The sequence below is a fragment of the Vespa velutina genome, chromosome 15, assembly GCF_912470025.1.
Source record: "Vespa velutina chromosome 15, iVesVel2.1, whole genome shotgun sequence".
NCBI lineage: Eukaryota > Metazoa > Arthropoda > Insecta > Hymenoptera > Vespidae > Vespa > Vespa velutina.
Window position 1 is genome coordinate 4,026,057 of NC_062202.1, and position 24,897 is coordinate 4,050,953.

Consider the following 24,897-nt stretch of genomic DNA (forward strand, 5'->3'; position numbering starts at 1 on the left):
GGATCGATGAGTGATAAGAATTCGATTGTTTTATCAATTTTTTCGATTTTTATTAATACTTATTGATTAAATGCACATATACATACATATATATATATATATATATATATATATATATATGGTCATAAATAATTATGATAACAAATGGAAAATCGTACGATTTTATTTAATTGACGTCTAGATACATATTTTTTTCATCTTCTTTTAGAACCGCACTCGAATTCGTTTGTGGCGCCATTAATGGAGTGCAATCGGTTCAAAGAAGATTTTAACTGAGATCGTTAATATCATCCATGATGTTATTACCTTAGAAACCTTAGAAATATATAAAATATTATTAGGAGGACTTCTTAATTGCTCCGAATAATTTTTTTTATATAGTTCAATTCAATTCATTGATGATCCATTTTCTTTTTCGATAAAAGTTATTCAATTCCAATATTTACTTGGTGAATTATTCGATAGAAATAAAACAGAGCCAAAGATATTCTTTGACAGAGGATTGGCTATTGTTTTTGGATTCTACGAGAGACGAATTAAAAATAATATTTAATATTGTTAGATTTTTTGTATTCCATGTTTTTATCGTATTATTTATACCGTGATAGATCTGCTGATATTATCGATTATCTGTTTTGCACCTTTCATAAATAACTCAATATAAGACGATGAATTCCACCAATTCGATCGGTCTATATCTTTGTTAATATTTTTAACGATATTTCTCAAATCTTTTGATACCTCTAAGGCCCCAATAGGTACGTTACTGGATTCGATGCATTTTATTAAATTCAACGAAGCTTGCGACGAGGATCGTCTCGTCGTTGAATTTATTTGCCTGAAAAATCAATTTCAACATGAAACAATTCGAAAGATAAAAAAATAAGAAGAAGAAGAAAAAAGAAAAGAAAAACATGAATAAATGAAAGAAAAGGGTTCTCACCAATTTTGTTGAACATGCTGTCGTAAATTAAGGACAGCAAGGATACACAATGCGTACATTTGTTTTTCCACGAAACAATTTAGCATTATAATTTGACCTCTTGCTGGCCAATATTTGTATTCAAAACAATTTCACCCGAAAATTTGGATATTTTGTTATAATATTTTGAAATGTTACATGTCCCGAATTTGTTTATCGTGAAATTATCTATTATTATCATTACTTATAATCGATACGTTCGACTTTTATTTTTTTTTCCTTCCTTTTTCTCTCTTTTTTTCATCTCGAAAAAAAAAAGAAAGGAAAGAAAAAATATGAAACGAGGAAGACCGATTTCTATGTTTTGTTTCGATTAAAGATTATTTTAAATTAAAATCTTTTCGAAAGTCGTCATCGTCGTTGTCGTCGTCATCGTCATCGTCATCGTCATCGTCATCGTCATCGTCATCGTCCTGTCCAATCGAATACGATAACGAGAGGATAATATTATATGGAAAGAAAATTGAATGTATTATTACCGGACCGAGAGACAGAGGATCTTGAAGAAAATATTCGAAGCACTCGTAGATCGCGGTCGTATTATCCGCGGAAATTGGTTCTAGCGAACGCGAGGTCAGGAAAGAGCTGCGCAGGCGCGAGAGGATCGCGTGCGAGACAGACAACTCATCCACACTCACGTATTAAACATAAGTGCTACTTACCTATGCCCGATCCTCCGAAGCCGCGAGCATCTTTCTACCCTTTTCTTCGTCTTCTTGTTCTTCTTTCTCCCCCTCCCCCTCTCCCTCTCCCTCTCTCTCTCTCTCTCTCTCTCTCTCTCTCTCTCTCATCTTCATCTTTATTCTCTTTCGAGTCTCCTCATTGCAAATCCCTTTTATGTACATACGTATATACATACGTAAGTACTTACTTACCTACATACGTATACGTATATTCATGGTGCCCTTCTCATCGGTTCTCTTTCTCTCCGATCCGATCCACATACATACATACATACATACATACATACACACATACATACATATATATGTATATGTAAGTACGTACATACATCTTGGTTCGAGGTTTCATGAGAAAGAGGATCCCGTACGTAGAGTAACGCCCTTCCTTTCGAAGAAAATTTTAATCTCCTTCGCGCGAATATAACTCACGCGAATAAACAACATCGAGAGAGAGAAAGAAAGAGAGAGAGAGAGAGAGAGAGAGAGAGAGAGAGAGAGGGAATATTCTTAATTAAATGGATAGTTCATTTTCAAGTTGATCCTTTAAAATAGGGTTTAATATAGATTTGAGATCGTTATCCTAATCGTTAATTAATCGTTAACAAACCGTAACGATAATTTTACTTTTTTTTTCTTTTTTTTTTGTTCTCTTAAGTTCGAAGCGAGGTCTTCGAAAAGAATTTGCAAGGTATACAAGTATGGAGCTTGATATATAAAGGAAAAAAAAAGAAAAAAAAAAAAAATAGAAAAAAAAATAAAATAAAATAAAACGAAAGGGTAAAAAGAAAAAAGAAGAAGAAAAAAGTAAAAATACATTCTCGATACTCTTCCTTTGGTCTCCACCCTCTCTCTCTCTCTCTCTCTCTCTCTCTCTCTCTCTCTCTCTCTCTCTCTCAGTAAAGGACGATTCGTGTCAAGGGTGAGGTCAGCGCAACGAGTAGGATGTTCCAAGAGTAGTGCTTCATTTTCACCCGTGGTAACCTTCGGCACACGATCAGCCGGCCATTAAGGGGGAGAGTCTATAAAAATCTTGTAAGTACCGGAATATTCCTTCAACGTGGTGTGTAAGAGAAAGAAAAAAAAAAAGAAAAAAGAAAAAGGAAAAAACAAAGATGAAGTTGATTCCGAAGAGAAGGGAAAGAGAGAAAGAGAGAGAGAGAGAGAATAGAGATCGTTAGATCTTCGAACAGTATTTTAGAGAGATTCTAGAAGGTGAATAAGAATAAGAAGAATAAGAAGAATAAGAAGAAGAAGGAGGAGGAGGAGGAGGAGAAAGAGAACGAAACTCGTAGACACCGTCTCCTCCCGAGCCGTCGCCATTATCAAATTATTCGCTCACTCGTCGGGCGCCATCTATCTTCGAGCCGCGCGCGATCCAAACGTGTTATTATTTGATCCTCACTTTGTTAGCGATCTCAGTGTAACAGCCTCTCGCGATATGTACCTGCGCTTGGATTCTGCCAGGGCCGATCTGGAGTACTTCTCACGATCTTGGCTGTTAGCTAGAGAGAGCGAAAGAACTTAGAGTAGCTCTCTCAAGTTAGAGAAAAAAAGAGTGAGAGGGAAAGAGATCGAAAACACGAACGATATTTTCTCATTGCAGTTCTCATTGCAGGAGCAACTTAACGTTGAAACTTATTTGCTTTTTTCTTTCGTTTTTTTTTTCTTTTTTTTCTTTTTTTTTTTTTTTATATCGAACCACAAACCTAAGCATACGACGTGTGCGAGATCGTTTATTTTTTATTTACCTTTGCTTTGAGAAATAATCATTCATGAAACAAATGGAAAATTTATACGGCATTTTGTACAATTCGTCTCGCTCTCGTTCTTCGAAATAAGGTATTTATATATCTCAAGCGAGAAAGTTTGTCGTTATTATTATTCTATACGGGAGATTAACGATACCCCTTGGACGAATTAAATCATTGATCTCGCGATTAAGAGAGCAATGATCCTTTTCTTAAATTTTTTAGGTGAAAATTTTTTTTTCTTCTTCTTCCTTTTTCTTCTTCTTTTTCTTCTTTTAGGATGCGCAATTTTCTCATTCGTGAATACTCGCACATGTATATATATTTATATATTCATATGTATATGTATATAGGTATAACCGAGCAACAGGTGAATATGCATAATTATCCATATTTATACCTGCAACCTGGCACTAATTGCCTTGTGTAATTCTCATAATCGTAAATACGCTCGTCAAAAGGTGTTGAAACACCAGCAGTGCCTCAAGGCAGCAGCCCAGCCCGATAAATAAATCACGGGGACGGCGGGAGATACGTAATCTAATTCCGCGAGATATGAACGACTTGTAGAGAAAGAGAGAAAGAGAGAAAAAGAGAGAGAGAGAGAGAGAGAGGCTCGCTTAATTTGCCTCTGTCCACAAGGCAACTCAACAACTCGGATTTGATATTTCAAAGATCAAGGTTGATCGTAATTGCCAGTTTATAATGGATCTCGAGCACGTTTTACGATCGGTCGACCGTTGTAAATTGGAAAATTGTCCTGTCGGTGCTTCCTTGAACTATTCATATATATTTATATATATATATATATTTATTTAATGAGTAAAATGAATGGTTTTAGAGTGACGAAATTATTACATCTTGATATTTTAACATTACAGATAAAATCAAACGATTATAATAAATAATGTCTTTATATTGGAAATAATAATTGAACACGATCCTATTTGAAAGTACATCAAGATTTCTTCCATTTAGTTTACGTTAGTTCATTAAATTTATTTATTTATTTATTTTTCATTTTTCTTTTTCCTTTTTGTTGTTTCGGCGAAGTAAGCACCATTTGATTTTCTTCCTCATTGGAAAGCCAGCGAAGCGTTCTCCCGTTGGATACTATCGAGGCCAAAGAATGACTTTTGAGCGTTCTTAAAGGGAAATGAAGGGTTAAGATGAATGGAGTTTCTCAAGGTGTCAAGAGTCAACGAGGTAAAAGGCTCCGGGGTAGAACTTATTCGTGACACTCGACACGACTCGCAACCGTCACTAATAACAATGAACACGCTGTAGTCGTTTCGAGATGCGCGGAGTACACTGGGTGTCTCGATTCAACGTGCCATTCTCTTCATCTTCTACTTCATCTTCTTTCCACTTTTACCATCTCTTTTCTCTTCCTCTTCTACTTCTACTTCTACTTGTACTTATTCATCATCGTCTTCTTTATCCTCCTCTTCCACATTCTCTTCTTACCCAAAGAAACAATACACACACACACATATATATATATATATATATTTTTTTTTTTTTTTTTTTTTTTATAGAAACGAGGCAGTACGACTCGTTATATTTAAAGATCGTTCGAGCGAGTAGAAAGTAATAGCAGCTTGGGAGTCAAGTATGGCTGGCTGGGCCGCTGCGCTACAAAGGACTAAAACGTAGATCAAACACGAGAGAAAGAGATGAAAAAAGAAAGAAGAAAGGATAGACGGTTCACCGACGCGAGCATGACGTTGTCGGAAACGTAAGATAGCAAAAGATAGAGATAGAGAGAGAGAGAGAGAGAGAGAGAGAGAGAGAGAGAGAGAGAGAGAGAGAGAGAGAGATAGAGATAGATAGATAGATAGATAGATGGATAGAGAAAGAGAGAAAGAGAAATAAAGAGAGAGAGAGAGAGAGAGAGAGAGAGAGAGTAATAAAACGTCAAGAAGGAAGCGTCTCGAGTTCGTTTCGAGTCGCATTGACTCGATATCGCCGATGCGGATACTCTCGAGTAGGCGTTCGGTTCTTTGTGAATAGGCGCGCTTAATTCTAAAACGTTTCTAACGATCTCTCTCGTTGATATTCGGTCGGCGAGCGCGAAATGGTGGCTCGGACTGGCGAATGTCCGGTCGTTTGTCCAATTCGATCACGTAGCGCTTTAACGCTTTACATTGAACGGAGCGCGTGCTCTCCGTGTAGAACTCAGACTCGTTATATATATATACATATATATATACATACATATATATATATATATATATATATATATATATATAAACGATCTCAATATATTTATTTACATATGTGTAGAGTATGTATGCGTGAGCCAAAGGTGCGTGCACACGCATAGATACGAGGCGTGGGTGTTGCGAGTCGTAAAACAAAGTAGTTTCCAAGGGGAGACGTTTCGAGTGAACGAGCGAGCTCGCTCGAGTGCTTGGAATTTATGGAAGACACACGTTGTCTAGCTCTCGATCGACAAAGAGGGAGGATCTACCAACCGATCGAACGACGGCGCCGCGCTACTAACACCACCATCACCACCAACACTACTACCACCACCACCGTCACCATTACCATCATCATCATCATCATCATCATCACCACCACCACCATCACCATCACCATCACCATCACCACTATTACCATTACAACCATTACCATAGTCCTTTTCTTTGTACGTTCTCCGAGCTACGATCATGAGCCCGATCGATTCATTAAACGTTCTGGCATTTCTTTGGCACGAGCAAAATCTCTTTCCTCGATTTCATTCGAACGACTTTTCTCAATCTCCTCGTTCCTTTTCTTTATTTTCTTTTTTTCTTTTTTCTTCTTCTTCCTGTTCTTCCTCTTTTCCTACGATTGCTTCTTCTTATTTCATTTTTTCCTTTCTTCTATTCGTCATTTTCGCGAAAGGTAATCAGGAAATGACGTAAGAAGAAATTGGAATGGGATTCAGGAAGTGCACGTACATGTGTGCTTATGTATGTATGTCCCTCTCTCTATCTTTCTCTCTCTCTCTCTCTCTCTCCCTTCGAAGAAAAAATCACGTCGCGAAAGATAAAAAACAGAAAAAAAAGAAAAAGAATAAAAAGAAAAGAAACGACAAAAGAAGAAGAAAAGAAAAAGTAAAGAGAGAGAGAGAGAGAGAGAGAGATAGAGAAAAGAGACGATCGTTTTAGTCGATAGGAAGGAGAAAAAAATTATTAAGCGAATCACGGTGGTATGTCGTTTCGTAGAAATCTGATCGATCGGAGCGGACGCTTTTTTCATCCCTATTGAATTTTTTTTCGTTACGATCACGAAACGCTCAACGAGAATCGAAGAACATTATCGATACTCGTCCTATCGGATATATACATAGGGTGGGAGGGAGGGAGGGACCGAAGGAGGTGTAGGGGGCTTAGGGGATCGGTGGGGAACGGCAAACGACACAGGACGGGACGGGAACAGCGATCGTGAAAATCAATTGATATGTGTCACGGCGTACCGAAAGCTTCCTTGAAAACGCACCGGATGCGCGAGGGGTTTCGTGGGCGACGGGCATTGTCTCTCGGCGCTCCCTCTTTTATCCGACCGACATGTCGAATGCTGGATGCATATCAATTTATGCCCCATCTCAGAATTCACTTTCCATGCTCCGACGACTCCCTCCTTTTTCTTCTTCTTCTTCTTCTTCTGCTTCTTTCATCATTTCTCTCTCTCTCTCTATCTATCTCCTCTCTCTTTCTATCTATCTTTTCGTCTCTCCTTTTTTTTCTTTGTTTTTTTTTTTTTCTTTTTTTTTTTTTTTTTTTTTTGTATCAACTATATATTAGCTTTACTCTCACTCACAACATTTGATTTTATTGTTTGAGCAATAAACTTATCGTATTTTATTTTAGATAAATTAAAATAATCTCTTTTACTACGGTTTGTCAGACATCTGTTAATGGACTTATATATACGTATATATATATATATATATATATATATAAGTATTAGGGGAGGATTTCGTTCGAGCTTATGTAAAGTACTTATGCAAGTAGTAGTTGAGTACGTAAGTATCCAACTTTAAATACAAAGAGCGCGAGTTTTCACATTCTCGAAATAGAAACGACGAATCTTTCTTTCGAGGCACGAGGCGTGTGACTCGTAAGGAGAAATTAAAAAAAAAAAAAAAAAAAAAAAAAAAAGAAGAAAAAAAAAAGGAAAGAAATATAAAAATGCATACTTAGTTTACGATCGAGAAATAGGAAATCACCGGCGCCTATTATATTACAGCTTGAACATTCTGGCTATCCTACTCGTTCGCACAAGGATACGTTGAATATGCTGGATGCATATCAATCCCCAATGGTACGTCTTATAATTCACTTTCCACACTACGACTCGTTTTTCTTCGTATCTTTTCTCTTCTTTCCTTCTCTCTCCCTCTTTCTCTCTTTTTATATATCTATATCTTTCTCTTTATCTTTCTCTCTCTCTCTCTCTCTCTCTCTCTCTTTCTTCTCGTCGGCTTCTCTCGGTAGCCGGAGATGCGCTTCCTTTCTATGTCCGACGCATCCTTGCTACTCTTCCTGTCTATCCTTCTCTCTACATTTCAATCGATCTTACATTAGTAGATTCTTAAGAGGGTGACAAAGAGAAGGACCAGTAAAGTACAATACCTAAGTAGATAAGTACGTAACGTGAATCGAAAGATCTCTCGCCAGAAGAAATCTTTCAATGAAATTCATTCGTTCAAATGAAAAATCATATTTTCTATTCGCATTGAAATCAAATTGAGCTTAAATTAATTATATTAATGAAACGAAGATAAGAAGGAATAGAAAAAAAAGAGAAAAAAAAAAAAAAAGAAAAAAGAAAGAGAATAATCGGTACATTTTCAAAAGTATGTTTTTATAATGACTGACGTTTCACTCGATCATATACATATATATACATATATATATATATATTTTTTTTTTGTATGTGTGTATAGAGATACGTTTGGAGGATCAACAAATTAGTCTTCTTCTTCTTCCTCGCACCCTGTAATTCAAAGTATCCTCGACGCCTCGTATAGTGGTACGCGTAGAAGCCTCGAGGATACTGAGCTCGAGGCCTCCACGATCGAAGAACACGATGGAGATGTTGGCGCTAACGTTTCGAGAATCAGCGCCGCAGAAAGATACAAATGCGGCCCTCGAGCCTCGCGCGTCCGCGCTTCTAACAAATCGTCGTTGGACGGTAGAACGGCTCTTCGAGTTGCGTGAGTGCCACGCGTACTCCCTCTCTCTCTCTCTCTCTCTCTCTCTCTCTCTCTCTCTCTCTCTCTCTCTCTCTCTCTCTCTCTTTCTCCTACATTCGTTCGAGCAAAAGATCATCGTCGAAAGATCGTCGTCGAGACGAGTCATCTTAAGGCGAACTTCATTTTTCTGTTTTCTTTTTTTTTTTTTTTCATTTATTTGTTTTATTTACTTTTTTTTTTTTTCTTATTGAATTTCATTACTTCGAATTACGACGAGAACGCTTGTTCTGGAACGGTGCTTTTATTTTTTATTTATTTATTTATTTGTTTATTATTTATTTGTCTCTTTTGTGATTTAATATCGGATAATATAAAAAAAAAAAAAAAAAAAAGAAAAAAAAATCCATCAATTTTTTTCCTATTCTTAAATGTCTCATGAAATTCAATCGATTAGTTTATTCTACAAGGAATGTCATTCCTTTTAAATCATCGAGAAGATTATCGTCGTTGATCGATTCTTTCTTATTTTTTCTTTTCTCTCGGTTGTCCTTCTTTCTTTTCTCTCTCTCTCTCTCTCTCTCTCTCTCTCTCTCTCTCTCTTTCGAGAAAATGGACTAATCTTTGTTGATCTACGAACCTTGTGTCAATTTCTAATAATAAACCCGGGGGAGAAAAGGGAGTCAAACGTTTCGACCTATCGGCGTTTCACCGAGCAGGTGAATCTGATTTCATCTTTCTCGTGTATACTTTCGAAGATTTACCGTTATCTCACGTATCCACCTGCGGACTTCTTGGACTTGGTGAGTTCTATGGTCTCTCTCTTTCTCTTTCATTCTCTCTCTCTCTCTCTTTTTCTCTCTCTGTCTTTTTCTCTGTCTCTCTTCGAACATTTAATTCGATGTTTACAACGTCTCCGCTCACAGAAAACTCGCATCGTTTACGGTTCTCGCCGATCATTTTATGTCCGTGGCTATCTTGAGGCGACTTTGTCGCCGTCTAAGATAAGTACTTACGACTATTCAGACTTTTCCTCGCTACCTGGTCGTATATCAAGAACGAAGTTGGATTGCTCGATTACATAGGCGAGAGTGAAATCGCACGAGGTTAATTAGAAAAATAATTCTAAGGATCAGGATATAGAAGAAGTCAGAAGGAGGAAAGAGAAGTCGACCGTAACCTTCCCCACATCTCGACTCCCCCCTATTCTACAAATACATGCATGCATGCATGCATACATGCATACTTAAAATATAAATAAATATAGATATGTACGTACATAAATACGCACGCACATACATACACACGCATGTATATATATATATATATATATATATGTGTGTGTGTGTGTGTGTGTGTATATATGTACGATGAAACTCTCTTCTAAAGCATCAGTAACGTCTTCTACGGCATTGCTTCCACTCGATTCGATTTATGCCCCTGCCGGGCTTACCGTCCGATATTCGTGATTTAAATCGCGAATTAAAAAACGTTACGCGAGTAGATAACGCGAAGAGAAAAGGTAGAAAGAAAAGGACAGAACGATTCGATATGGCTAAGATGTTCTCGAAGAAGAGCCGAAGGCCCCGATTCGAACCGTCGGCTATCTACGATCGTGCTGGCAACCAATTACGTTTCCTGAACCGGAAAACGTCGGCTCGGGACGTATTCCATGGAAGGTTCACCCGGAGCCTCAAATTATAAATCAGGCGATAACCCCTCGACTCAATCTCTCTCTCTCTCTCTCTCTCTCTCTCTCTCTCTCTTTTTCCCTCTCTCTCTTTCTTTCATTGGAGCTCCGTGTGCTCGATCGTGAGGGCTTTTAAGCTCGTAGATCACCGCGTGGGTTACGCCTCCTGTATTTGCTTAGTCGTGCAAACGGGTAGGCGCGGATAAGGGCAGAGATGAAACAATTAATAATCCCCACGAGGCTGCGAAACACCACCGTGGGCCAGATGTTTCTCCACCGTGACGTGCTCCTTCTTCTTCTTCTTCTATTTCTCTCCTTCTCTCTCTCTCTCTCTCTCTTTCTATCTCTCTTTATTCTACCTCTTCTCCTTTCATCTTTTCGTTCTATTAGCACGTTCAATGTGTTTGGTAACATTTGCTAACATGACCGTCCTTTTCTTCCGTGATAATCACTAGAGAAAGAATGAAAGAGGGAAAGAGAGAAATAGATTCACCGTATACTTTCACTATTGTTTGTTTGTTTGTTTGTTCCTTCGTTCGTTCGTTTGTTTGTTTGCTTTCCATTACTTTTCTTTTTTTTCTTTTTTTCTTTCATCATACTTCGAATCTTCATACCGATCGAGAAGATCCTCGAAGAGAATATCGAGAGAGATAAGTACTTACTCGAGATACTCTGACGACTTGAAAAATGACGATACCGCCGGGCGTATCTCGGTCTTAGCGAGGGATATCTTAATTATCGAGGAAAAATTAATTACCGTAACGCCTACTGCCTTCTCTCTCTCTCTCTCTCTCTCTCTCTCTCTCTCTCTCTCTCTCTCAGCTTGGACAGACCCGTAGGGTGTTCGTGGGAGTAGAGCGATTTACCGCGTGCGAAGTAAACCTCAAGGACGTTCCTCCTTCCCCGTTTACGAATTCGAAAATTACTTAAGCCTACTCTAACCTGACTTTTTTCTTTTCTTTCCTTTCCTTTTTCTTTCATCAATTAACAATCACTTAACAATCTCTTGTTGTTTATAATTGAAACGTTTACGAGTGAATTATTCTAAATACAGGGGCACTTATTACTATAAGAGAGTCGGTATATCTTTCGTGGAAACCTAACATACAATAAGGGATAAGAGAATCTGAGAAGGAACGAAATGGGAAGAAGGAAAGGTGAAGGAAGAAGAAGAAAAAGAGATGAGAGTAATTTGAAGGATCGAAATGGAGCTGAACGTGGCCTGAACGTCGGGGTGGCGATGGTGTGGGAGTCTCGAGCTTTGGTTCAAAGGTTCGCGATTATAACATTCCGGGCATGCCGTTTCGTGTACATCAATTCGGTACGCCAGTTCCCTTTTTGCGGAGAGTTCAAAGCCGCGTGTGGAAGATCTTTCATGCGAATCCCGTCTCTTTCTCTCTTTCCATTACTTTTACCTTTTCTTCTCCTTTAGCGTATATATTTTACCGCATACATATGCTATAACCAAACGCATATTAGATCGACTTAATATAAATCGACTTTTAAGCGATACGTAAATCTAAGTAACAATTATCGATCATTATCAATATCGAGCTTGAAAGAAATCATTTAGGTTTGTACGTTTGTAGAAAGAAAAGTAAGAACGGTGGAGTAGCGAAAGAATGTAAAAAAAAAAAAAAAAAAAAAAAAAAAAAAAAAAAAGAAAAAAAATAAGAAAAAAGGGAAAAAAATCGAACGATAAAGGATCGGACGTTAAAAAGGATCAAAAATGATTTACAGTTGTATCAACGATTTAATATCCACCGATCGTTTTAACGCGTTTTCCGTTCGTCTATAATAAACGTTTATCATCCGTCCATTTGGCGTTTATTCTTGTATGGCATTTGAATGATAGCTAGTATCGTAGTACCTATCTTCGATCATAATAGGCACGATTGGTTTGCTGTTTTGCAATGGGTTAAACGCGAAAGGTAACGTCGTCGAAGCCGAAGCGAGACGAGTGGACTTGGACTGTTTTAAGATTGGACCCTTGGACACGAAGAGAGGAAGGCAAGCGAGTCAAGTTCTGATGGGCGCATAAATAAAACGGAAAACGGACGACAGCGACAAAGCTGGCGCTGATTTCGCTAGTAAAGCGAGCTAGAGGAGCTGCCGAGCTGCCGAGGAAACGACCAACCGAGATGGATTTATGCCAGCGTCATTAGGGATTAATTATACGCCTTGTCAGCCAGCTGATGCCCGCTTCTTCGGAGATGCGGCATCGCTATGAACCGCTGCTCCCCACCATCTAGAATGAAACAAGAAATAGAATGAAGAGGGTTAAAAGAAAAAGAAAGAAAGAAAGAAAGAAAGAAAGAAAGAAAGAAAGAGAGGAAGAGGAGGGGAGAAGGGGAGAGAATTACTTCCCTCGAAGAGTAAAGTGCTTTGCGTTTGCTAGCGCGTGCGCGATCTCTTCTCCGTAGAATGATTTACACCTCGACTAAATCGTTCCCTGTTCTTCTTCTTCTTCTCCTTCTTCTTCTTTTTCTTTTTTCTCTTCTTCTTTGACAACAACAACAATAACAACAACAACAACAACAACAACAACAACAACAACAACAACAACAACGACGATGACGATCACAAAAATAATAAGTACGAGTAAGAACGACATTCTGGACAATCCTGTCCTATCGAAAGATTTATCGAGAAGAACGAGGAGTTTGATAATAACTTCGAGTAGATAACAAAGATAGGAGAGAAAGAGATAGTCGAGCTTTTTCTCTTCTTTTTTCTTTTTTTCATTTTTTTTTCATTTTTTTTTTTCTACTTACACAGCTCGACCTCGGCCTTTTTCCTGTGTTAAACCGAATAAAAAGAAAGGCCTGTTATGGCGGAGACCCCTATAACCCAGGATCTGTAGTAACGCACCCATAAGTACCGACCTCCCTAGGCTCACGTACTTCCTTAATGCCGAATACGCCATACGTTTTCTTGCCATATATGTTTCTATCAAAAGGACGGATCGTAATCCAGAAATCTCATGCTCGATGACCCCTATGGGAATGCTTGTTGCTCGGTGAAACTCACGCACCGAGTTCTTTACTTGGTCCATTATATACTTACGAGATGCGAAAGAGAATACGAGAACTAACTCACATAATCCTTTCTTGACTGATCTTCTCGTCGGTATAGCTATATCGTACCGTATAATATATCAGTTTGAACCTTGGTTTTTAACTTAAAATGAAATTTTGTCGTAGAAAATCTAATATTAATTGCTAACCAACTTTACTCGTGTGCTCATTTATAACAATATATATATATATATATATATATATATATATATATATATATATTTATATACATATATTGCATTAACTAACAAACGAAATTTCGAGCAGCGCTTGTTCGAGTTCGTTCGTTTTGATAAATGAACGTTTCTCGTATTTCGACGGTAGACCAACCGAGAGAGCGCAAATAGTAAATCGTTTGCTCGCCCCGGTGTTTATGCAGCGTGATTGATGAAGTTGCATTAATATTTCCGTAGCACGGCCCTTACTCACGCTGAGAGAGCGAGCGCAACCCTCCAAGAGAAAGAGAGAGAAAAGGAGAGAGAGAGAGAGAGAGAGAGAGAGAGAGAGAGAGAGAGAAAGAGAGGAGGACGTCCATACGTTACGAGCGCGCAATAAAATATATCTCACCCGGTCAGATTTACGATGCGAAAGGTTATGCACGATTCTTTCGGTATTGTACGAATATCTGATACGAGATATCTCTCACGCAGCGGCGTAAGTTCGATGTGCCGTGATAAATCTTAGACGTGGCATCTCTCATCATATTGACATTATTCTTTTTCTACGTGAACGTGAATGGAACGAGATGAAAATTTTTTGTTATGTTCTTAATCTTTCTCTCTTTCAAAATAAAAAAAAAAAAAGAAAGATAAAACAATAAAAGAAATATAAGGAATGAGAATGAAATAAATAAAAGAAGAGAAAAGGAGGAAGAAAGAATAGAAGAAATCTTGATTTTATACGAATGAATTCTCTCTCTCTCTCTCTCTCTCTCTCTCTCTCTCCCCCTTCTCTCTTTTTCTCTGCCTCTATGATTTTCAATCTTCATTCCGCGTTCGAAGATACGAAAATTTTCAACGGGAATGAGAAATAAAAAAAATAAAATATTAGAAAAAAAAGCGCAAAAGAAAGAGAGAGAGAGAGAGAGAGAGAGAGAGAGAGAAACGAGGAGGACGTATTGGATAATTAAAAGGTGATTAACGCTCACACTCGTACGCGGTATTTCAATAAATCAGCTTACGAGCGAACCTGCCCCCATTCGAGGTCTCATGAACCTCGTGGGGCATCCACCACCCCTACTACCACTACTACTACCAGCACTATCACGAGAACCACCACCAGCGAAACGTCTGCATCACCACCATCACTAGTGCAGTATCAACGACCATAGAGTCAAACGTAGCGACTCGCGCGCGTAAACTGCGCCCCGAAGGTACGCCGTACGAGAAACAACCTGTAATTACCGTATATCGAGGATCTTTCCCTTTCGACCTGCTTCCCTTTAACGTCCGGGGTTTTCCTTTGCGGAAGACGCAAGTTTGTGAAAGAAATTCCTTCGTTCCGCGCTTCTTCTTCTTCTTTTTTCATTTTATTTTCCTTTTTTCTGTCCTTCTTTCTTTCTTCTTCCCATTCTTTTTATCTTTTTCTTCTCTTTCTTTTCTTTTTTTTTTCTCCTGTACATCCCATAAGTTTATGAGAAGCTGTTATGCGTGGCTTACGTCAAAGAACGACACAGGCGAGGTATAAAGGCGTTTTATTTTTCATTAGTAAAAGGTCGACGTACGAGAAGGTGCGCAGCAACGTAAGAGTATATAAATATACATATGTATTTTTGTTCTTTATGTATGTACGTACACATATATATATATGTATCTACTTCGTTTTCTATCGGTATTGAAAGAAGGTATTGGCAGAGAGAGAATTTGGGATCACCCGTTACAGGTAGGAAGAGTATAGCGGCAGGTGTAGCCTGCAGGCGAAGTATCGTAAGCGAGTTCAAACGTTGCGTGGGCGCCTTTCTCAGGGTGGCTGCGATGCGTCACCACGTGAATCTCGCACGAAAAGAGAGGAACTACTTTACTGAGGCGGGGAAGAAGAAATAGAAGAAGAAGAAAAAGAAGAAGAAGATGAAGAGGATGGAGAAAAGGAGGAAGAAGTTGAAAGACAAAGACGTGAAGAGAAAAGTGGGAGATGAGACGAGATGAACGAGAAAGTGTATTTGTATGTGCGTGTTAGAGAGAGAGAGAGAGAGAGAGAGAGAGAGAGAGAGAGAGAAAGGGATAGAAACGACAGCTTCTCTTGTTCTTTACTTTAAGAGAGAAGAGAAAAGAGCTGTGGCTGCAGGACCTGTAGGCGAACTATGCCGGGTATCCAGGCTGAAGGTTGGGCAGAGAGAACTAAGCAGCTAAGCTAACCAGCCAAGCGATCCAGCCCAGGGTATATCCTGAGAACAATCGGACCTACCGAGACCGACGGCGTGGGCGAGCCACCGGCGAAATATGCATTCCTAGCGAGCGCACGAACGCTAAAGGATTATTGCACTCGAACGATTTGACGTCGGTATGATAGGGGAAAAAAAAAGTTTCAGGTGTTGTCGTGGTCGTATCAGTTAGTGAATATGAAAGATAATGAAAGAGAGAAAAAGAGAGAGAGATAGAGATAGAGATAGATTAGAGTTAAACGACGACTAAGAGAAATAAGAAGAAGAAGAAGAAGAAGAAAAAGGGAAGATAAGAGTTCGTTGTGGAATAATAGGCCAGTTTTGCGGTCTAGCTACTAGCTAGCAGTAGTCTCTGTCAACTTTTGCGGATGTACCGAATGCAAGAGCATCGTAGCGAGGACAACTCAAGTCGAGTCAAGTTGGAGTTGGAGTTCAGTCAAGTCGAGAGAAAAGGATGAAGGATGACGATGAGCTCTCGTTGAATTGTCGTCATGAGAAACGCGGAGATTGCCGAAACCCGCAGTTTAAATTAGAAGCGTACAAACTACAAATTGAGATGGCAAATTGCTTCGAGCAAGGCAGATGTAGGTATCTACTTATCTTAGGAGTTACCAAGAGAAAGAGAAAGAGAGGGAGAGAGAGAGAGAGAGAGAGAGAGAGAGAGAGAAAGAGAGAAAATTCAAGAGGTCCTGAGAAGAAGTTCATTATGTATTACTAGAGTCCTCCGGAAGCACTCGAGTTTTATCTTCGCGGTATTATTTTCTACCTAGGTTATAATACTTTACATGAGTTTTATGCGATCGAAAATAACTATTACCGAAACGCACTACTTCAAATTAGAATGTAATTACGTGCAGTTCTCTCGAGCATTTCCATCGTACCTTGTTCATAGATGATGCTTTGTGTGTGTGTGAGAGAGAGAGAGAGAGAGAGAGGGAGAGAGAGAGATAGAAGCGGAAAATAACTTACATCGTGCGAATTGACGTTAATAGCTCGGGTCATAGTAACGCAAGCGGATTTAATTTCTATCGCGAGGAAGGCACTTAATACTAAGCGCTGCCTAACAAATACGGGACGTCTATTAAAGGGTAAAATCCAGAGACCATCAACGTCATCCGTTGGTGTTTACGGTTCTCCATATTCGGATGCCGTTCTTTCCAGAGCTTCGTAAATTGTACGACGACGAAGTTTTGTATATAAGAGAGAGAAAGAGAGAGATAGAGAGAGGGAAAGAGAGAAAGAGAGAAAGAGAGAATGCTACGAGATCGCCGTAAATTGTGGACGATTTCGCGAGGAAGACTTAGTTCGCAAAGCAACCATTTCTGTGGTATAACGTTAAAAGTTATAACTCGCGATCGTGAAAAGCGTACCGATTAACGGTTAACGCATAACGCGAAGAAGAAGAAGAGGAAGAAGAAGAAGAAGAAGAGAAAGGAGAGGGAGAAGAAAGAAGAAAGAAGAAGAAAAAAAGAAGAAGAAGAAGAAGAAGCAGGAAGTCGTTTAGCGGATTCTCCCGCGCTCTCGCTCCTGAGAGTAACGCGGTTTTACGGTTTTACTCGGCCGTCCAATCTCATCGAAATGCGAGGAGAGTATTTCGAACAGGATCGTAATTAACCGCCCATTACTTACCAACCATCCACGAGAGTTCGTGTAAGTGGGAAAGATAGAGAAGGAAAGGAAGAAGAAGGATTGGGGAGATGCTTGGTGAGACCTTTTTGTTTCTTTGAATAGTTGGCGCGTTCCTATTCGCTAATAGAAGAACTACTACTACTACTACTATTACTACTACTACTACTACTACTACTCTTTTCTTCGTTCTCTCTCTCTCTCTCTTTCTTTCTTACTCTCTGTCTGTATATTGTTTTTTTTCCTTCTTCCTTTTTTTCTAACAACGATGAATCTATGAAACTTTCTAAATCTGGAACCAACAACATAGAAGGGAATTACCGAAACCAGTCATTTAGGTTTCGTGCCCAACGGATATCGATGATACTCGTTTGCTTCTTAATGAAACCTCGCTAATCTCCCTAATGATCCCTGTCACGTACAATTTCGCCTAGCTTAGTCTTCTTCTCTCGGTGGATCAAAAGAGACATTAACCTGACCTAAGTACTATATTTTATTTTTTACTTACCATCATTGCTACCCAAGATTGACGAGAAATAAGATAGATCTTGGAGTTTTTTTTTTTCTGTTCTATTTTTTTTTTTTTTTTTTTTTTTTTTTTTTTTCATTTTATTTTATTGTCACGTTCTTTATTAATTAATTGAATTAAAAGCGCGATCAAAAAGAACGTTCACGTTATCTCGGTCGACGATTTCCTTTTTTTTTCTTTTTTCTTTTTTTTTTGTCATCTTCTCATCTCCTTCACGAGTTCTCTGAGAGAGAAGAAAAAGAAAGAGAGTAAGAAAACAAAAGAACAACAAAAAAGGAAGAAGAAGAAAGAAAAAAATAAAAAAAAGAAAAATATCACCGACATAGCCGATACCAATCTCAATCTCGGCTCTCTCGGAATATCGCTACTGCTCGTGCCGCTGATAGACGATTTAACAGGAAGCTTTGCGCGCTCCTAATCGTATAATTATTCTCGCTGACGGGCGTTTCTCCACCTTGGAATGATCGTGGCCGTGGCTCGCGTTCGTGAGTAAATCGCGGACAATTAATTCGACGACGACGATGACTACAACGACAACGACTATGATGACGTCTACGATGACTACGACGACTACGAATGAACGAACTACCGGAATTTCATCCTACCTTCTATTCTTGATCTTCTTCGTTTCGCTTTCTCCTGACTAAGCGAGACTTACAAAAGAAGAAGAAGAAGAAGAAGAAGGAAGAAGAAGAAGAAGAAGAAGAAGAAGAAGAAGAAGAAGAAGAAGAAGAAGAAGACGAGAAGGAAAAAGAAGAAGAGAGCTTCGTGTTCGAGGAGGAATAAAAGAGCTCGTTAGGTAAACATCGAGTTAGGTATATACCATCGGGATGGAACGGAGTAAGCATCTCCTCTCAATTTTCCCGCGTAAATCGTCGATAATGCGTGACGTCATCGTACATCAGAAACAGCTCCTCGCTGATTGGGTGCGAGAATTGGGGCCCCGCCAATTACCGGATGACCCAGCCACGATTTATGGGGTCAGTCATAACTCTCAGCTCGAGTTGGCTCGCTGGACCCTTCACGAATGGAACTGCCCTCTTCTTTATACCATCTCCTCTTCTATCCCTCAACTTCCCTTCTCCTCTTTGCTCTCATCCCTACGCTCTTCATTCTCCATGGAGATATAGTAAGTGCAAACAAGCACAGCCGTACAACCAAAAGCCCTTTTCCATCTCTTCGGACAAGGAAATATTTCTATCGACACGTCTCGATGCTTTCTCCTTCCTTCTCTCTCTCTCTCTCTCTCTCTCTCTATCTTTTTCCCTCTCTCTTTTTCTCTTCGATCGATAATTTATTACAGTGAGATTTTAAAAAGGATCAGATAGAGAGAAAAAGACGGATTGAGATAGAAATAGAAATAGATAAATATAGAGAAAGAGAAAAGGAAAGAGAGAGAGAGAGAGAGAGAGAAAGAGAGAGAGAAAGAGATTTATCTTGAGTCCTATTTAAATCAAGATTTGTCGTTTCAAACGAGATCCTTTGCAAAGCCGGAAGTTCGTACCGAACTGAAAGTCGATTCGAAATCGCTTCCGCTTTTAAACGATAACTATAGTGTCGTCGATTTAACGTTCTTCATTTAAGTATTACGAAAGAGAAGATCGGAATTCTGCGGTTCTAAGATATTTCTAATGTTTCGTTCTATTAAGATTACTTTAGAACTATTTGACGATATAAAAAGTTTTGATTTAACGAGAAGATTTCGTTTAAGGAATCAAGATCCCAGATCAAATAAATATATAGCTCTGAGAAAGTAATCGTGTTTGTTGAAAGACGACAATGAAAGAGAGAGAGAGAAAGATTACTAGTTGGTGAATTCGCAAGGAAATGTCCTAAGGAAGGCAAATTATTATACCTCGCTACGTTTCCACGTTGCCAACTTTATGACCGCTCGTCTCGCTGAAGTTACATCGTCGTTAGTCGTCGTACTGTCTTTACGACAAAGTTGTCACGCACGAAGAACGATTTTAACTCCTTTCGAATAATCCCTTTCAACGAACGTTGTATTACATTCTTCAGGTTATATTTATTACACATATATACATACATAGATACACACATTATATCTATGAATGTACAGAATGAGATATTATTATATAGTCCCGTGAAAGTTTCGAGAATAAGTAAGTGCTTTGATAACTTCAATAACTATTAACAACGTTTTAATTATTTAACAATTAATTATTACAGGCATATTTTCGATAGATTTACGTTTAATTTTGACGTTGTTATTTTTCTTGATGGGAGGATGAATAGGTGGATGGTTAGAAGTGGGAAGAGGCGGGTGGAGGAAAGTCGATTAGTCTAAGCGATTTCGATCGAAGAGACTTCCGTGAAACTTTCTGCATTCTAATGTTATCGAGGAAGCGCTCGACTAACTATTTACTTTCTTCGTCCATGAATATTCACTTATTAGCAACGATAGCTCTCGAATTATTTCTTTTTTTTTTTTTTTTTCTTTTTTTTTTCTATCGGTGGTACCTCACTAACTAAGTAAGCGCGTCTCGTATTTGTACGGCGCATATGTAATTCGTGCTAGTAAGACACGACGCTAATCGTGCAAGGATACCCGGCGTCAAACGGTTGATAGAAATCCTTCATTATCATAATGCTAATTAACGCGTGGCTGACTCGTGAGTTGGTAAAAGTTAACGTAGTCCGTTCGTATGTATGTATTGTATGTACGTTTGTTTAGAATTAAATTGGCTAAGATGACAAATGATTGTCGAACGATTTGTACTGAATAAAAAGTATTAAAAAAAAAAAAGAGAAAAAAAAAAACCAGAAAAGAGAAGAAAAAAGTGAATTAGTTCGTCAAATTTTAAATTCTGAATGATTTTAAAAGAATTATAAATATACATACTTAGATATATTCCAATAAAAATAAAATGTTTATTAAATTTATATAATTATTATTATATAAGATTATATCTATGTACGACATGTTAAATAATAAAGAATTATTTATATCACGTGACATATAACTACACATATATATATAGAATCAAAAATATTTTTAATCAATAATAATACTATGTTAAATTATAAAGAAACGATATAGGATCGAATTGATTCGGACTTAGTAATTATTAGACGTTAAACTCTATAAGATCATTGCCTTTAATATGTTTTCGAATCGATGAAACGGAATTCGAGTCGGCGTGTAATTGCGTTTGACGTTTCATATTTAACATCCATTATAAACTCCTGTAACAACTTGGCTGATATATAGTACACACGCGCACTCTCTCTCTCTCTCTCTCTCTCTCTCTCTCTTTCTCTTTCTCTTTCTCTTTCTCTCTCAAACATAATCGCGAGAACGGCGAGGAAATAATTTTACACCCGAAGCTAATTTCGTAGGAGCGTAGCGGCCGCCCTCTCTTGCTTTACGGCTCGCACACGCACAGTTCTCGGTTGGATCGTTGGATCGTTGGATCTCGCCTAGCTAAGAGGTACGATCCGAGTGCTCGACTTCGTGTTCGTGAAAGAGAGAGAGAGAGAGAGAGAGAGAGAAAGAGAAAGAAAATAAAAGAGAGAGAGAGAGAGAGAGAGAGAACGAACACGCACCTTGTGAACTGTCGGCCCTCTCCAGTGCGATATTATACGCGCCTTAAGTTCTATTCACACGCGAGAAAGGCGCGAACGAAAACGATACCCGCGATTAATCGTCGGCCGTTAACTCGATTTTACGTTCGACTTCTCGACCTTGCTCGATTCTATTCTACCTTGATCGATATCCTAAGAAAATCGTATTACAATAGATATTCTTTTTAATTCACCATTTTTATGAATTATAATATTATAATGAATAGGTAGTATGTCCTTCTTCTCCTTCTTTTTTTCTTCCTTTTTCTTCTTCTCTTTTTTTTTTTTTTTTTTTTTTTAATTTCAATAATGTGACTTCTATAATGACATTTATATTTACTCATTATCGGTGTATCATTAATTAATTATATATTTATTTTATATTTGTTAATAAGTAATTATTAATTAAGTATAAATATATGTATATATATATATATATGTATATAAATTAATTATAAGTCATAAATATAGATATACATTAATATATATATATATATATATATAAAAGTTAATTAATTATAGATATAGGTAATAAATGAATGCATTAGATCAAACTTCGTTGAAAACTTGATTAGCCCAATAAATATTGTACGTATACATAAGAATAGAAATTAATGATTTCGATCATAAAATAAAACGGTACATTGTTAATCATAATATTAGATCGTAAGACGGACTTTAGGATAAAACCATCGAGAGAAATATACATATACATGTACATGCATACATATATGCGTGCGCACAGACACACATACACATACGTACATTCACGCATAAACATAAACATACACATACAAATATATATATATATATATATATATATATACACATAAACACGCACATACACATACACAGAGAGAGGCAAAAGTGTTTTGCGCTTGCTTGCGAGGGAGTATTTTTGCCGTTGGTACGAGTTTGCAGGTTGCGCGAAGCGATGTGCGCGGATCAGACCGAGTCAGTCGCTTAGGCCTCGGCCGAGGGCCCCTCATGTCCCCTCCGGCCAAGAGAGGCTCCGTCGGAGAGCCCTCTAGTCGCCCTCCCACTGGCCCCTGGCCCAACTTGCATCGCGTTGCATCGCGTTGCAGTGCATGGCGTCCTCGTGTGGGCGAGGGGTCATGGGTCGCAGACACACCACAGTGGTTCTCATTCCTTACCACCGTCTTTTCCCTCTTCCTTCTCCTCCTCCTCCTCCTCCTCCTCCTCCTTCTCTTTATTTCTTTATGTGTTCTTTTTTTATCTTTTTTGTTCTCTTTGTATAACTTTAACATCTCGACGATCATAGAGATTAGAATGAGTTTATGTACTGTGTTTTCAAATGTTTATTTATCTGTATATATATATATATATATATATATATATATATATATGTATATGAGCCGCTCACTTGTCAAATCGATTAATTCTACAAAAGAAAAATTTGAGAAATATTAATGCAATAATATAAATTGTTTTTTTAAAATTCCCTTTAAAAATATAAATTCGAACAAACATTGTAGAATGTATAAAGGTCTTGCTGCTGCAAGAACGTGAATCGCATTATTGCAACGATTTATATTACGAAATTAATCAGATTCTCTTTTGAAATAAATTAATTTTCATTCGTTGATCGAAATAATTTTGTCTAATATAATGGTTATTAAATAACAAAAATTAAAGAAATTTATTAAGAATTATAAGAAGCAAGGACTCCGTCGAGTGTTTTGAAGCTAAAATTAAAGAAAAAAGACAAGAATTCCAAAAAAAAAAAAGAAAAAAAATGGAGTCAATCGATTTGTCATGCAAACGATTCGTATGTACGTAGTTTCGATTTTTAAAAGGATTTAAATTCGATCATACGTTCCGATCACAATTATTCGATGAGATAAGAGATAAAAATCATTTCCGATTAAAAATGATTTGTAATAATTGATAAGAAAGTTTTTATTTAAATTACGGTAAACTATCTCGATCGAGAGACGAAGGAAGCGTGTACTTTTAGTTTTGGTCTCGTAGTAGTATGCCTCTTTGGCGTTGTACCGGTCCGGCGACAGTTGTGCGGACAATTTGTTCGTGGCCGTAGGACGAGGCGACACGCCGCCAGGATAAAATGTGGCGAGAGGCGAGAGCGTGAGAAGAAGGAGGTGGACTTAAAAAAACAAAAAAAGAAGAGAGAGAAAGAAAGAGAAACAGAGAGAGAGAGAGAGAGAGATAGTGAGAGTGAGAGAAAGATACGTAGAGGGGGAATTGTACGCGAGCGCGAAAACGCATGCCTCGTTTCTCGAGGCGAAGTCAAGGATTTCTGACCTCCCGAGAGGTACAGAGGGATGTTCTCGCGCGAGGGAACCGCTCTTATTCACGATCAAGATATTAAACGACGATAATTGTCGGCGGAAGGTCGGATAAAATTCCAACTCGAACGAATTCCCTTCGTTTCTTCTTTCCCTATCTATGTATGTATAGGTAAAAAACATATCTAAAAAAAAGGAAAAAAAAACAGTGTACAAACGAAGTGTATATGTATCTGCGTACTTCATGTATGTACGTATGTATGTATATAAGTATATATATATATATATATATGTATGTATGTGTGTGTGCGTGCATATATGCACATATAGTATGTTTATCATGTGTGTTTATTTTGATAAACGAAACATGCAACGTACGTATACGAATGCCGCGCGAATAGAAAAAACAAGATGAAACGATGCACACAAAAAAAAAAAAGAAAAAAAAAGAAAAAAAAAAGAAAGAAAGAAAGGAAAAAGGATAAAAAAAGAAGGTAAGATTTTAGGACGAAAGTAGAAGCGGAATATGATAATGGTGTGTGGTGATGGTGGTGGTGGTGTAGCTTGAGGTAGAAGAACCTTTTCTTTCGTTTCTTTTTTTTTGGAATTTTAAGATGGGTCAGCAGCAAGAGAGGAACCGATATGTATCCAGGCAAGAGCGAGAAAAGTTATGGTGCGAGCCCATAGACGGTTTCTGTCCTCTCGTGCGAAAGGTCACGCGTACCCAGGAACTGACCCACCTCTCTTCTTTCTCTTTCTTTCTTTCTTTCTCTCTCTCTCTTTCTCTCTCTCTCTCTCTCTCTCCCTCTCTCTCTCTCTTTCTCTTTCTCTTTCCTTTCCTTTCCCTTATCTACCTTTTCCTGGTCCAGCAGCATCGGAGAAGCTTACCTCGTACGATTCCGAACGTTCGCCGGAAGATAGAATCTTCGGTTTGGGTCGAGCAAATTGAAAAATTATGCCGACGTAGCCACGTTACGTGCTTTTTCTCTCATTTCTTTTCTTTTCTCTTCTTTTTCTTTATCTTTTTTTGATTTCTTTTTTGTTTTTCTTTTGCCAAAAGATTCAAGACAATGCATTGGGAAAGATAAAATTGGTCTGGACCCGTAAGGTTAACGGGAAGGGTAACGCCCATATGAACTAGACTT